This window comes from Plodia interpunctella, chromosome 23 (assembly GCF_027563975.2).
Source record: "Plodia interpunctella isolate USDA-ARS_2022_Savannah chromosome 23, ilPloInte3.2, whole genome shotgun sequence".
NCBI lineage: Eukaryota > Metazoa > Arthropoda > Insecta > Lepidoptera > Pyralidae > Plodia > Plodia interpunctella.
The window spans coordinates 3190200-3207295 of NC_071316.1; positions in this window are offsets into that span (position 1 = coordinate 3190200).

Sequence of the window (17096 nt, forward strand, 5' to 3'; positions counted from 1 at the left end):
TCCGCCCTAGTTATTTTAGGGCGGAAGGTTGGAGGCTTCCAATACGAGGTGACTAAAAGCTTGACGGCTGATAGCCGCCAACAGCATTTCCAAAAACGTCAGGCATATGAGACAGGCGGTCGTAAAAATTAACGTTCTCGACTTCTATAAGGCTTCGTTGGTGTACCCAAATGGTTTATCTATTTTTCTACCAAATATTCTAGCATATTAGTAGTTTTAGTTACACGCGGACTCCAGGCTTCAGAGCGTCATGCATGGTCGTGAATGCAACTTAAATACAAGAGGGAGGTTCCATCATCATACGCCTACCCTTATCCCACTTTATGTGGGGTAGGTACAGTCAACAGCAAGGTCAAGTTGCCCTCTGCATAAACCTCTATATCGCGGTAATAGCGGCGAGTTTGCAAATTCGGCTACGTTGATGTGCTTTTGACTGTACAGAATGTCAGTCTCCTTCACTTCTCCCTATCTGATACTTCTTTTAGCCATATCCTGCCTAACGCTTTCCATCCACCTCGGCTTCGAACTGCTCCTTTTCCCATTCAATTTAAAATCCATAACGTTTCTTACAACATTATTCTCCTTCGTTCTCATAACGTGACCATACCATCGAAGCCCATTTACTTTCCAATTTTCCTGTGATTGGTGCTGCCTTCTGACTTTCTTTTACATATTCGTTCCTTACCTTATCCATCATAGTCACTCCACAGACCATCGTAGCATTCTCATCTCCGCTACATGCTGTCGCCTTTCATCTTTTTAGAAATAAACAATTATTTAGCTATATTAGTTGCTACATCATACAAGGTGAATTTAGAATGAATTGTTGGTGAATATCAACGGTCCGACATGTGAATTTTAAAAAGTCGATGCCGGTACCTATCCAGTTTTACTTTACGTCAATCAAAACAACGTTGTTTAGAGTACGGGAATAGTGAATGAAACGGCGTAATGGAATTCGGTAAAAAATTAAATTTAATCGATCGAATTTAGCGAGAGGTTGTGGGTCAGTGTTTTCGGATATTGCAAAAGTTTTTTGGCTGCAGCGGCCGGCTTGAATACATTGCGGCTATTTTCAGAGCCATTTTCGCAAAACGTACACTTATCAAAATATCTCCTAATCGCAAAATGCAACTTTCTTCTAATATCTCTTTTTTAAAAGGCGTCCTTCTCATAATAATGCGATTTATCTTAAAAAATCGGACATTTAAAAGTAAACGTTATTTTAATAAGCCAATATTTAACGAGTCTTATGAAGTTATCTGACAAAACTTTACGAAAACGACCATCTAATGGTAGCAGACATACACATAATAGTCTACGAGGGTGTAGGTTTCGTCACGATGTTGTCCTTCACCAAAAGCATGGTTCCCTAGTGTGTGTCAGAGCTTCATAGATTTTACTTGTGGTCTATGAATACACATGAGTGAGATTTCATGTAAAATAAAAAATTAATTAAAATATCCTGTACACTAGGTCAAAAACTGGCCTGTAGAAGTTGCTTACGACATATGTGGCCGTCTAAATCAAAAGGGACCTTATGGCGGCTGGCGCTTAGGTCTTTATTGCCGTTGTTCGAATACAAAACAACGGCAATAATGGCGTAAGTGCCGGGCACCATAAGGTCCCTTTTGATTTGGACGACCACATATTATCTGGTAGAAAAGAACTGATGATTTCCAAACGACTGAACATGTACATTTTACAAACATAGTTAAGAACTCGCGATTTAATTCTTTTTCAAATAAAAAAAAAATTAATAAAATCGTTTCCGTCGTTTTGGCTGATACGATGACATGGACAGACATACAGATAACCCCTTCTATTGTCGGGTGTTAAAATATCCGTTTTACTGAACCTGCATGATGTGAAATAGAAAACCTTCCCCCTATTATTTAAATCCACAGTAAATTATCTAGCAAAAAAAATATGTTAATAAAAACTGGAAATTTAATATCCCGTCGACCGATAGGTAGCGAATTGGTGGCGGGTCAACATATTTTAATAAAATTTCCGCATAAAATATCGAAAGTGCAGAACTAACTGGTGTAAATAAAATGAGATAATGGTAATCTAAGCATTAATACGGGTATGTATCGCGCACGTACCTTTTATATTTCGGATGTTTCGGGTCGTGTTACAACTGCTTGTGGTCACAGAGCGACTGACTCAGCGTGTAAAATGTATAAAAGGTACGTGCGCGTTAAATACCCGCATGAAGCAATTAATAATCAAACACTGAAGTTTAAAATTAGAAGGAAAAAAATAATAATTTTACTATGTTACATAATATTCTTCTTTTTTTAGAATACTGATCTTCATCAGACTTTCCGTTGATAATGAAGAGTTACATTGTGTACTTGCGGTATTTTGTGCAGTGTCCCTAGCGTGCTCTCAACAATTGTCATTAGGGTATAATTATTCATCTTACCGACCTAACCAATTACTAATTTCACTTCACGTAAAAAATTGTTGGATAAATTAAATATAAAAACAATTTATTAAAGACTAGCTGCGTCCCGGGACTTGGCCCCTGTGGAAATTTCTGGTTAAAAAGTACCCTATGTGTTATTTCAGGTTATATTCTACATGTGTACCAAATGTCATAACGATCCGTCCAGTAGATATTGCATGAAAGAGTAACAAACATACATTCACACATCCTCACAAACTTTTGCATCTATAAATTAAGAAAGTATCAGTAGGTTTATCAAAATAAACCTTATCTTTCTTCTTCTTTTTGGAGTAGGTACGTTAACACTAGCACAGGTGTTACATTTTATTCAAGTCGCCTTTTTAGGCGACTTTGCGCGCCCAGCAACTAGTAATCGCTTAGACATTAAGTTCACTAGAACTTACAAGTGTGCAGGTTTCCTCACGATGTTTTCTTCCACCGGACGCAAGTGGTTCAAAATGGTTAAGTATTTCAACTATGGTACATATGGTACATAACAAAGTATGGATTTATTGATAACCTAATTTGAAACTTGTTGGGTGAGACGCTTGACTTGTTTGCATACATTTATCATTTAATATGTCCTGTATGACCTGAAAGGTTAACACAAGGTTAAGAGGACACGATATCTAGAATAGCTATTGAAATAACTAGCTTTAAAGTGCGATTTCTCTCGCGTAGTGTATAATAAATGTATTAGGATAAATAAAGTTAGTTATTGTGATACATTTATTGCAAAAACATAATAATATTATTACGTTTTTTGTTTCATCAATTAGGTATGTCGTTCTCCGCATCATGACTTCGAAGTTCGGTCGGCCTGCGATAGTGGCAGTTAAGTCACTTTCTAAATTGTCAGTCATAGGATAGGTGACTAAAAATCCATTATAAATCAATAAATATATTAGCACAAATCACTCAGATTAAGCCATCAAAGCTAACAAATACTTATATAGATAAACATTCAAGACCCGGGCCAATCAGAAAAAGATCATTTTCCATTATGACCCGACCGGGGATCGAACCCGGGACCTCTGGGTTCAGAGGCAAGCACCAAGGTAGTCTAAACCATTACATTACATGCTGTACATGCATTTGCTTAAACACGCCAATACACACTAAGCCCGCCTGGTCTCCATGTGACATATACCTCATCCATTCATAAGGAAGGCTTGTTTCCCAGAGTCTTTTTCCCTTTTCGATTGTGTTAATTGCTAACACTTGTATCAGATTTTATTCAAGTCACCTATAGACATCTGACATGTCAGATGCCTATAGGTGACTCATTAAAATCATGACTTTAATGACTACCTACCGCTTATTGAACTTGAAATGGAATTTTTTAAATGATTAACTAGTAATTACAGGTACCACAAGCCAATATAAGTAACATGTCTTTCAGTGTACTATTCTGTATTAAATTAAGTAGTTGTTCTTTTATTTTTGTGAACAAACAAACACACATAGCATTGAAGAGTGAACGATCTCCATCACTGGACTAACAAGGCACGAGGAATGCAGTTTATGTCAAGCGGAGAACACGTGGTAGCACAATAAATAGATCTTGTCAACGTTTGCGCAGTTCATTGACGAGCGGAGCGGGTAGCCATTTAAATATGGCTATAAAAATTTAAAAAATTTAGGATTTTTACGCTGAATAGCCCGGTCTTTGCGGCCTCACAACCGGGAACATGCAGAGATGAGAGAAAGAGATACAAAATAGCTCAAATTAAAATTCAAAGGTTTTATGTTAACAGAAAAATGTATCACTTGAGCTTTATTCTAAGTGAAATGAAACCATTAGTATGTAATATTTTTTTATTTGTTGTTATAATTGTATTAATTCTTTAAAAGGGATCAATCCCAATCACAACTTATATTATAAATGCGAAAGTAAGTTTGTTGCACGCATTATCTACTGGACATATTGTTATGAAACACGAGTAGAAAATAAACTGGAATAACATACTTTTTATCCCGAAATTCCCACGGGAGGGAAGCCCCGGGGCGCAGCTAGTTCAAAATATTGTCGTTTACATTCTTCGTAATATAAAAAATTAAAATAAGGTAAACGAATGAGTATGGAATACTGGGATGAGTAAAGAATCTGTAATGATATAGGATGAATGCAGAACGTTCCCCTGACAACATGTCAAACTTATAACAATAAATTATTTTAGTTTCGCTCACTTTTTCTCTCATCGAATCTCATTCGAGTCCCATATTTTGCTTTCCTACTTTTCCTTCTCAGCTGAACTCTGTTATTGTTGCAAATTTCCACTATCTATTGCAATAAAAGATTCGTCAACAGCCTAGTTGGAGGATAAAAGGTGGGTTGTCGTTGATGTTAACTTTAACCTGCGCAGAAAAACGCACAGAACATTAAATCTAAACGACGGTGGCGCGCAGGTTAAAGTTAACGTCAAAGTACACTGCTGCAACCGACGCTAAAACAATTGTTTAATTCAAAGTACTTACGAAACAGAATGGATTTCTGGACATTTTCCAGACACTCCAGCGCATGCAAGCCTGTTCTAAGGATGGCAGACTAGACTAGCATTTCTTCCTTTGTCTTTGCTTTGATAAACATTACCTATTTAATATTGGAATATTAAAACTATGTACTAGTAAAATCCTTATATATTTTTGTAGTACTGAGCAACAAACAGGCCTTATGGGAAGTGGTTACCGTATCCTATGAACGCCTAACAGGTGTAGCACATCCGCGATGCTGGGCTCTGACTGAATCTTTTCATACCGTCTTTGAAGAACTGAATAAATATTAAATACAATTGCAATCTTCGCATAAAAAGAGCAATGAGAATATATAGTTGGACGCAGTATGTATTAGTATGGTAGTAGTAGTTACTCTTTATAATATTGGTATAGATAAGGTCGATTATAAAGAGTAAACACTAGTATTTTAGTTTTTTGTTTGTGATGAATAAACTCAATAATTACTGTATCGATTTTGATGAAATTTGACACAGAGACAGATAAAATGTTCTCGAGCAACATGTCTACTTTTTTATTATGGTTTCACCCAAGCGTAGCCCACCGGACCACTAGTGCAGTATAAAAGGTCTATCCGCGTAATGGACAGACAATTTATCAAGCAATTTTATGATAAATATATTGTTAATTAATATTTTTCTAAAAATGTCTTGATTCAAGAAGGGAATTTTCCGGGCGTAGTTGCCAACCCTAATAAAATAGTATTGCTTCCCTCAACACAAGCAATATTAATTATTTTACGGCTTTGTTATTAAAAGAGCCCTCGGGGACGAAAACGCCGATATTGAACACTAGAGTAACTTATCCGTTAATCTATCTTCGGTTTTTATTCGATTCAATTGATATAATCAATGGTTTTCTCTAAACTAAAGATTGTCAAAGGTATTTCCTGTTTTTTACGTTCATTAGTAAAAAAGAACTTTCACATGTTTAATCAGGTGATTAGAGGTATCGATAGGGATGTTAGCCTAGTTAGGACCTCCCAAGGTCCTAACTAGTTTGTTTTTTCTGTACAATTTCCCAATAGTTTCTCTAACCCTTCCCCATCAATATTCTAAAAATCTAAGCTTTCTCTACACCCATGTTTCGTATTAAATTGCAATATTATTCACAATGATATCTGGACAATATATTGACAATTTACAGCTGAAGTCAGATTCCGAGATACGCGGACACTTACAGACACACACGCGGCTGGATTCTCTCACGAAATGGTACAACTTAGTGATCTCATGCGGTTATCGATTCGATCGTAGGGCAGGCCACATCGCTAGCGAGCGAGCGAAGTGAAGTGAGCAAGCTGGCCCAGTACCCCAGCACTGAAACCAGTAGCCCAGCACCCAGTTGCAAGTGGAATAATTCCGATGATGATGATGAAAGCCAAACGGATAAAAAGGTAAAGAAGAAAACGCAGATTTACGGTAGCAGCGTAGACACTAGACATCATATGGAGACCATAATTGAGTTTAGAAACTCGGCAAATACTAGACGTAAAACACCTATGATGGACACATAGAATTTCATACTATGTTTCGGGAGCAAAGTAGGTAAAGAAGAGAGTGCTTAGTATAGAATGACAGATAACATTCATGACCTTATTATGTTATCAATATTGACACTCGTTCGTGGGAACCGATATTGGAATAATTCGATACTGATAGTGAGATCCACACCCACTTTCTTGGAAGTAAATGCCGTCACCTATAGGATCACTCAATTTTCTCCCTTGTTTTACAAATTAGTTAAAATTAGTTGATGTGCAAGAATAGCTCTCTTTTTCTCATCTGAGCGTGTTCCCGGTTTCTTCCGTTCCTTCCTGGGCTCCGACGCCCAACGACTGAGCGTCGGAGCCCAGGGTCCGCTTTCGTGCTTTTTCGTCTCCACTTCGCACGGTCGTCGGCATCCCTGGTTGTCAGACCATTGGCACGCATCCTTGACGACATCAAGCCAATATTTCATATGCAAGAACAGCACAGCGGGTTGTTGTCAAGCAGACGGCCGGTCGCAAAATTACAGCTGAATATTTAAAAGCGGGCGTCGAAGCGTCACAGCCCCATATGAAACTGGAAACACGTGAGGATGTTGACTAATATGTACTACTTTTATGAAACATATACCTTTAAAAATTGTGCGTTAATTTGTATTCGTATTGTCTGTGGACCAACTTTTTGCCACCGAACTACTGCTACTAAAGGAAAATATTCAATTTATTCTTCAAAACATGGTCATAAAAGTATAAAATCACTTTTATTCTACTTCTTTCAAATTAAAGAAAAAATCAGTACACTTAATAGTTAAGTCCCTCCATTACTTTAGGATTTTCCTCAATGAATGAGTTTGAAATTCGGCTGAATGGATGAGTGGGCCCGAAACTATTTTACCCTTTAATGTGGGCTTTTTAGGATAATTGTTACCACGATTAGTTTTGAGCTAATGGTGAAAAGGTGAGTGTTATTTTGATGTAAGTACTGTGTGGCAATTTTGTTTGCGGTAATTATGCCGTATCCCATAATTATTTATTTTTATTTGGAAGACCAACAGCCATATAAACCTAGCACATATTGATCTAAGAAAAAATTCGGCCATTTATAGGTCTCCACACATACAGAGATAAACATATCAATGGAAATTCTAATTCTATTATTCTTTTTAAGGAACTAGAAAATACAACTTCGAATAAGTACAGGAATTTCTCAGATTATAAGCATCAATAACTTTAGTCCGATATAAGTATAAGTGTGATCAGCTGATTGGCAAAAATATTTTCTTATTTTTTGCTATACCGAGATAAGTATTATCTTTCGATAACCGGTATACTTGGGTATATATTTGGGATGTATTGTAGAATAGCTGATAACATGAAACATCTTTTAAGTACAATAAATTGACTCAAGTAGTAATTTTATGCGAAACTACGTGAAGAAGAATAATGATTAAGTTTACTCCTCAATCTCGTCAAATCTACTAGACTGTTCTTGACGAAATTTACTACACTGGTAGAAAATACCTTTACTTACTATTTACATAGGTACTGTTTATTCAATCTTAACACTTTGTATGTTTATTTTTTGTTGTAGCCTCCACCTCTTGCTACGCTACAATTCCCGAGTTTTTAATTGAATTTTTTAGTTATTTGAATGTTTTACATAACTGTGTGTACAACAGTTTGTGGTACACATACGTGCTTATCTCTAGAATTTTGTTAAGTAACATTTATATTTTGTAAACCAGACTTGATATTTGTTCCATAGAAATTATTTTATAATGAAAATTCGAATATTAGAGGACTTTGATTGTAACATCCGAAGAAACGTCGTAAAAGCTTAAGGCTCAAGGGAATAGATATACCACAACAACTACCTTCGTAGGTACCTACCTTATTCCATAATCCTATTATGACATAAAGAATTTACTTGTCTTAAAAGTTCTTAAGCTATTAATCAAAATATATACATACATATTAGGTATTAAGGATAACTCTAAAGGTTAAAATTCATACTTTAGATTTGTATCCTTAAATTTAAGAGAGCACTTTCAACTCTGACGTTTACTCTAACTAAAAAGTCAAAGTTGACAGGCGCAACTCACCCTAAATATGACGATTTTATGATGAGATGTGTACCTACCTATAGGTACTTAGGTGTTGAGAGGTGAATCACAGTCTTTCTCGGAAGCAATTTTTAAAATTCTTAATTGAAAAAAATGTCAAAGTGAAAGTAGAACGGACATCCTTTTCATGTCCAATATTAATTGTCAAGGCTACAAACTACTATCAGTTCAGATTTTCAGCCGAGATGTAACGTGGAAGTGGAAACTATAAGACCATTATTGAAACCTGACCTGGGCCTGGAGTCCATTTATTTTGCATAATTTATTTTGTCCTATTGGACTTTGGCATACTGGTAAATATAGCATAATTAACTACTTATGGTTAGGTTAGTTATGCTTCCAATAGTTATGCGTAAACCGTTGTGCGTAAGAACGTTATGCTTTAAAATAATTATCCATAATACTGTATGCTATATATATTGTAAAACCATCAACATTTTTGTATATATATTTTTAAGATCTTCTATTTCTTTTCCTTTGTCTTTAAGCAACAAATATTAAAAAATTCTAAAAAGCTTTAACATTTCAATTACAAATGCCACCGGCGGCGCCATAACTTCCCTTGTATTTTCTCAGCTACACATAAATTTAAATTGCAGCAGTATATACAGTGCCGGATCTAGGTATACATTACTGGTGACCAGGGCGACGACGTTTCCCGCGCGTCCCCTTATTTATTGGGCGGCAAGATGCACCTACTGCATCTACTAATTAGTCTACCTGAAATTCAAGGGCTGCGATGTGTTATGAGTCTTAAAACAAAGCTCATTTGTAGAAACTACTATTAGTTAGTGATTTCTGAGCCAGAACCATTACACACTCATTGTCATACGTCTTCAGGCGGTATAAACACATCGTATTAAAAGAGTTAATTAATCGTTTGTGTGTCCTCGCCGAGGGAGTATACGTAAAGATATTTTACTGTAAAAATTGTATGTATTGACGGATAAACATCCGAATCACTCGCACAATATGACATCTAATATTCCTGCGACTAAAACATAAGTCATTTGCTAACCTGAGGCGCCCATTCGTGTCCAGCTCCCCGGGCGGTCGCCCACCCTTGCCCACCCCTTACTGGGTATATATAACAATTCTAAGCGACGTTTGCCTAGCTCTCCACTGCGGCCGTGTCCTAGATTCCTAGATTCTAGATAAAAGTGCCTAGTGTTTGTCTTGGGGGCCGCGTCCCGGGAAATTGTATGTCTTCAGTCTGAAATGTCATTGGTATTGATTGGGACGGTTGGAATGTCGATAAGGTCGCATTTGTTGCAGCTTCTAACAAGATCACTGACATGAGCAGTTAAAGTGTTATTAAGAAACCAGCTTTTGTCCGCGGCTTCGCCCGCGTTTATATGTGTCTGTTCATATATTATTATTGTCAGTGTCCTAGGTTCTAAGCAACGTATCGCGACAAAACTTTTACTAGATTTTAAGTTAGACCATCTGTTATACAACTGTGAAAAGCGCATCAAATTCCATTCATGAGTTTTTGCGTTATGCGAAAACATACATACAGACAGACAAAAAATATTTAAAAAAAATGTTTTGGCTTCTATTATTCCCATAAAGGCCCCCATAATCATTTCTCTGTAATATCTTCTATGTACAGACATAGCACACTTACAGTTTTATTATATGTAAGTATAAATTGGACCTACACAGGCACATTTTCTTTCATCATTTATTCGACACACGCACGAAAACTTTCTTGTCAATATTAATGCAGTGGTTTGATTAAGGAATAATGATTGTGCAGTGAAATGTCACACACTAAACTTTCTTTCAGATCGAGATGACCGCATTACGATTGCTAATACCCCTTTCGAAAACCCAAAGAGGTTATACTAAGTTGATAAATCATTAATGGAAAAGCCCTACGCAAAAGAATTTTACACAGTATTTCACTTCTTGCTTCCGCATACACATTAAAGATGGCGATCAAATGTCCCATTGTTCTCCAAAATCATGGACAACGCATCCCGTGGGCGTCGCGTAGGCACTGACTGACGAGGTGTCCATGCTAATGATGCGACATACGGGACACGGGAGAGGCTACTGTCGCCATTCTGTTTTTACAATTCGATTTTCAAATAATTCCTTTATATCTTTCGTCTTAATTTGTTGTTTATTAAAAGAAGATTCGGCTGTCATTTTATAATCGGCTGTCTGCTTGATATAGAACCCATGGCAATATTATTACTGCCTATCAGTTGCTAAGGCAGTATATCCAAAACTTCAAAGTTCACTTTAAAAAAGTATTTTAAAAAAATGGATTTGTTTTTTTGCTTTAGAATAGAAGCAATCCATGTCCTGTCGTATGAATTTACTAAGACTCATAGCCTAGGATACAATAGCATTCCCAAGGAGGGCCGACGTTAGGTAGGCAGCTGTAATTAGACTGTAAAGTCAAAGTCGAATCATCGAAATTTAAGGTTATCTTTTACACTGATTCCGGACTTCGCGCCGACATAGCTCCGAACGCAGCTGCATGGGAACATGCGAAGATGAGAGAAAGAGAGAGAGAGAGAGATGAATTGATAATACTTAATAAGCTTTGTTACTTTGTTCGAGATACGACTCAAGACCGATCATTGAACTACTTAAAAGTAATTAATAGCCGTACAAAACCGAACTATTCCATCAAAAGTGTCTAATTGATAGAACACAACAGAACGACCCACATTACAGACGTGACTAAGGTATCATTCATAAATCATTCATATACAGTCAACAGGGCATCAACCTAACTGAATTAATTACAAATTCGCTCCTATTACCGAGAAATAAAGATCCATTGCAGGGCGAGTAAGCACGCAGCCGATCGTATAGTGCGGAAAAAAGTTTTATTTTATTTTTTTTATCTACCACGTGCCGTATGCAGTTTTCATATGCCAACATTTCCGGTGAAGGAAAACATCGTGATGGAAACCTGCATATTGGCTGAAGTTGAGTATGTATGCAACTCTCCTATCACTAGAATGCTAGGTGATAGAATGCGGTAGGTAGTAATAAAATTCATGTCAGATGCCTTAAGGCGGTTTGAATAAAATCCACCGGTATTAGCAATAACACACGCGTTAAGAAAGAAAGAATTGTACGAAGTTGTTGCGGGCAAAGGTGGTTCCAAATAAATTACTTTATTAATAAATACATAAATAAATACATAGAGACAAATCACACAGATTGAATTAGCCCCAAAGTAAGTTCGAAACTTGTATGGGATACTAACTCAGAGATAAACATCCAAAACCCAGGTCAATCTGAAAAAGATCACGTTGACCTGACCGGGGATCGAACCCGGGACCTCCAGTTTAGCAGTCCGGCATGATGACCACAAAGGTCGTCATGACTAAGGAATAATGATTGATTACAATAGTGTAGCAATATAATATCATCTAAATACGAAAGTAATTCTAGACAATAACAACAAGGGCTGCCCGGACACTCGACACTAATGCCTCGGGTCAACGACCCAGTGTACGTCTGTTTTAGCTTCGAAGAATCCAATCATAGTCATTAGCATGTAATTAGCCATTTTAGTATAGTACTATGGATTAGTTAGCGTACTAATAAATGACGGCACAGCTAAACAATTGTTAAACACATAATCTTCTTCGACCACTTAAATCATATAATCTGATTAGATTAGGCCTCTCTTAATAAACGCCATCCTTCTCGGACTTGTTAAACACATAATCCTCCCATTTTAAGGTGTCACACGCTCACATGACATTTTCTAGTTGTCAGTTTCGTTTCATTCTGAACAATCAACATTCTAAGCATTCATTTTGAAATTAGACCTTTATTTTTGTTTTTTTGATGACCTCGGTGGCGCAGTTCTTGCCACTGAACCGAGAGGTCCCAGGTTCGATCCCCGGTCGGGTCATGATGGAAAACGATCTTTTTCTGATTCTTGGTCTTGGATGTTTATCTATATATGTATTTGTTATAAAATATAGTATCGTTGAGTTAGTATCCCATAACACATGTCTCGAACTTACTTTGGGGCTAGCACAATATGTGTGGTTTGTCCTCATTTATTTATTTATTATTAATTTATTTATTTTCACCTCACATTCTGATTTACAATTCAGAATCTATTGTCTTGGATAATTCATTTACAAGATTTTACGAGATTGATTCACTCAGAGTGTGTGACAGACACCCCTGCCATTGCAGGCATACATAGGCTGCGGTAACCGCTTCCCATCAGCTGGACCGCAGTCTGGTTGGTTGCTCAGTAGTAAGTATACTCGTAACAAGTTTATATGTTAGACTAACTAAAAACCCCCAACTTTCAATATTAATTTCGCTACTACTTTTGAATGGCTGAACCGATTTTGACAAAACATATCTAGCAACCACCGCATAAAAATTAGCTATCATATAAAAAAACTGCATCCAAATTGGTTCACCCGTTGATAAGCTACGGTGCCACATAAACAGACACATTTAGCAGTGAAGCTTATAACACCCATCTTTTTGCGTCAGGGGTTAAAAAGGCCGTTATCATTAATGATTCTAATTAGTCGCCTCGTACGACAATGGAAGTAAGTTAATCAGTGAAGAAGACTTTTAAATACATAATAATTGGGAACGACAATGACTACGATCTATAATATTTTTTCTTTATGTCCATAATTGAGCAGAAATATGGCTGCACACTATTCTTTTGGGAGAAAATTATTATTACACAATGATTCTCGATAACAGTGTTACTCAAACTGGATGGTACACCTTGCAATTTGAGAAACGCTGTTATCGAGAATCATTCCTACATAGAATTTAATCGATGGTAAGTAAACTACACAAGTTTTGAGAATTAATAAATGGCACAGGTTTTTCTAACCTTTTGTTAGCTGCAATAATTTTGTACTTAATGATTGAGGATGAAAATGAAGATATATTTTATTATTATTATTTACATTACAGGTAACATTTCAATTACTAAATTCAATATTTATAGGAAAAATTGATAAAAAAGGAGACGAGAAGTTCTCTGTCTCTACAAAAAAGTACATGTGATTATATAATGAAGGATATGAAGAGAATATGAAGTTTTATAATCAATATTATTTTAAAAAATTCTTACCAAAACTTGTAATAATTTTTTCAATAAACTGGATTGAAATTTTACATCAATAGTATTTTATTCGACGTTACAAGCATTTACTTCAAGTGTGTTAAAAACACATTGATTATCATATTACATCCTCGGCCTAATTAGCCTATTTGAATCCAAAATTTGAATTAAATCTTGTACTTCTTGTTCCAAAAGTTGAGGTCCTGTAAAGTTTGAGTAGCGCTGTCGTATAAGGAAGGCTTAGCGCCTTATTTGCACTTGTAAGTGTTCTATCCCATTCAAATAACAGGATAAAGGTAATGATATTATGTCGTGTAGCCATCGGCTAAAAGCTAAGATTAGTGGATTAATACCTTTAATATACTACTTTACAACTATGTTTGCGCGGGAAATTCCGGAAAACGATATTAACTAATTTTGTATTACGTTAAACAGTATGATTTCAACATTTTCATGAATAAGAAGGTAAACAAGGGTAAATTATTGTACCATTTACAGAAAAAGTTGTGGTGATAATTTCCTGCTAAAATAATTATAAATCATCTAAACAATTTTATTTTTCATATAGAATAATTTGATTAGTAAGGACTTACACATGCAATTATCAGCGCAGGCGTGTGCTACATATAAAGATATGCTATGGCAGAGCTACGTAATGAGGCGGCAAATATGCAGAGTGCGTCTTTCGAGTAAATATTGTGACCACGTGTGTGCATGTGCTTCAGGCGTAAGGACTGTGTTCTAGAGATAAGATATTGTCAAAATATCTGTAAAAATATAATTGGACTACATTTGGAATGCATCTAATTTAGTTGTATTTTTTATGTTACATAAATTAGTCTGTTTGTTTTGCGAAAAATATTATTGCATTAAAAAAATAAGAAATAACAATATTGATTTTACTGTTCATGTTCTACACATACAAAATACTGATGTACTTCTATTTTATTATAACTGCAAATGTAAAATCTCTTCTTCTTCTTAACCTTATGTGGGGTCGGCACAGAATGTAAGTTCCTTCCATTTCTCTCTGTCATTTGCCATATCTAATGCCTAAAATATCTAAACTTACAAAAAGACATAATGATGAAAATTAACCCGAGAAAAAGATCAGAGTAACTGATAGGCAATAATAACATTTCCAAAAAGGATTGACGTTAGGTAGACTACTAAAATAACAGGCGAATCTTCAAAATTGTAAGGTTTCTTTTCTTTGCTAATCCCAGACTTGGCGGCTTCACAGCCATGAATGTTACCGGGAACACGTATCGATTAGAGAAAGAGCTTCATCACCAATTGAAAATAATTAGATGAAAATATAAAGGACTCTGGCGAGAATCGAAACCACGCTACATGTTACACTGGAGAACAATCCTAGCGATATAATAAAGCCGTCGCGTCACGCGCACACTGCCATCTCATTAAGTTTAAACTGTTTCGGTAAAGATTTACATTTTGAGGATTTATATTATTTATTGTTTGTTTACTTTCCATCAGATAAGAGAGATTAAACATTTTGACATTCACCTAATTTGTGATATTTACTCGGAGGTGTGTGATTTTAGTTGTAAAGGTACCTATTAGGTTAAAAAAAAATATCAGTCTAAAAAGAATAGCAAATAAATGAGGGCGCTGTTTCCTTTAACCGCCTCATACGACATTTACGAGAGAGGATATAGAGCGATCCTATTTTATATCCGTCGTTCGTGAAAACGGAAACTAATGTAATTATGGTCTAGTAATTCATCAAACATATATTATTTATTCGCCAACCAAGTATTACAATGATCTTAAAGTAATTACAATTAATGCTTATAACTTTATAACTTTGTCACCTCTTACAAGTATTGCGAATTTCGGCGCCTCTGTATTATATTATTAGTAGACAGTTACATTTATCTTCTTCATTGATCTTATAATAATTATCATGTAATATATCTATATTCTATTCTCGCCATCATATAAATATATATCTTTATGTAAGGTTTATTCTTACTTGAATTTATTATTTACTAATTATTACATAAGTTTACATAATAAGTTGGTACATCAAAATTATTCAAACATTGATAGCACTTTAACCCAACCTATCATCATCACCTGCAGCCATCCGTGACCCACTGCTGGGCATAGATCCTTCCGTCTACACCAACCATATGTGTCCTGGGCCATCCTTATCCACTACAGGGTAATAATTTTTTACACTACACAAATTTTGAATGCATAGACGGATAAATAAAATAAATACATAAATATTAGGACAAATCACACCGATTCAGCTAGCCTCAAAGTAAGTTCGAGACTTGTGTTATGGGATACTAACTCAACGATACTATATTTTATAACAAATACATATATAGATAAACAACCAAGACCCGGGCCAATGATGATAAAACTGATTCGGTATCCAAAGAAATCGATGTCAAAAAAATTACAAAAAAAATTTTACCATTCATACAAATTGAATGAACAGTTGATCAGACTACAAGATGAAATTTTTCGTTCACATTACACTGTACAATTCTTTTGAAAGTTGATGTATTACATATACTTGAATTTGTGCAGTGACTATGTCCTGTGTGTCACACCCACCAACCCCATTTTACTAACGACTCGCACTTGACTATCAAAATTAGTGGAGGGACAACGACCCCGAACAATGAATGATCTGGTTTACGAGTATTTACAACAATTTATAGCCACTACGCTTATTGGACGTTGAGAGATTAAATGTACTTTTTATAGGCAATATGACAGCGGTAATTTAATTTTGAACTTATATAGTATAGAGTATTCCGCTTACATGTACAGACGACCGCATATCAAGTTACCCTGCATGGAGCTCTATACTTCGGTAATAGTGGTCAATTTAATTTGAATTTGGGTAGGTTAATGTGCTGTTGACTGAAAATGTTTCAAATTTAAAATTATTTATTCAGCCTAGGATGATAAACATCATTAACATATCACATATTGACTGAAAAAAATTACATTATACCTACCTACTAATTCTTCTGGCAACTTCCAAAGCGCAGGTGAAGAAGAAGCGGCGCATCAAACTTCATCGCAGCCTTTTCTTCATCGACGGCAATGAACAGATTTGGGAGTTATAAGTATTTTACAATAGACGAACGTACATAGTTTATTGTCATATTATAAATTTGTTTACTCAATAAATAATTAAAATTGCCAGAAAATACTGTACGAAATGTAAATAAATATGACGCAAATTAAATACAGTTTATATAACATGTACATGTACATGTTATACAAATATTCTTGTCGTTAATATAGGCATCTGTCTTGTCACGCTATTTGAAAATAAATAAATATATTAAGACAAATAACGTTGATTTAGCTAGCCCCAAAGTAAGTTCGTGACTTGTGTTATGGGATACTAATTAAACGATACTTTATTTTATAACAAATACA